We start from the raw sequence: 346 nt of genomic DNA on the forward strand, positions 1-346 counted from the left end.
GTAATAGGCCCCCCAATTAATATTGGGAAAAAAAGGTTTTTTTCCAAAAAAAAGTAAAATCTTTTTTTGGGGGGGGGATTAAAATTTTTTAAAAAAACTATGCAAGTTTGAAGTGCGGGTATCAGTCGATTCAAAAGATATAATAAACCTATTAGGGAATGTCTTTTGTCCACAGGCTGGGAAGCCAATTCCAGCAGGGGAAAATTGTCCCTTCACTGGGTTTTTGCAAATTTCCACATTTTGAGCTTTTCGGCCCCAGGTTTACCACCAAACCTGTTTACTGAATGGTACAGTGATAAAAGTAATGAGCCAAGGAATTGACTTTTTTAAACAGTTTAAACTTTTT

Source organism: Penaeus monodon, chromosome 22 (genome assembly GCF_015228065.2).
Source record: "Penaeus monodon isolate SGIC_2016 chromosome 22, NSTDA_Pmon_1, whole genome shotgun sequence".
NCBI lineage: Eukaryota > Metazoa > Arthropoda > Malacostraca > Decapoda > Penaeidae > Penaeus > Penaeus monodon.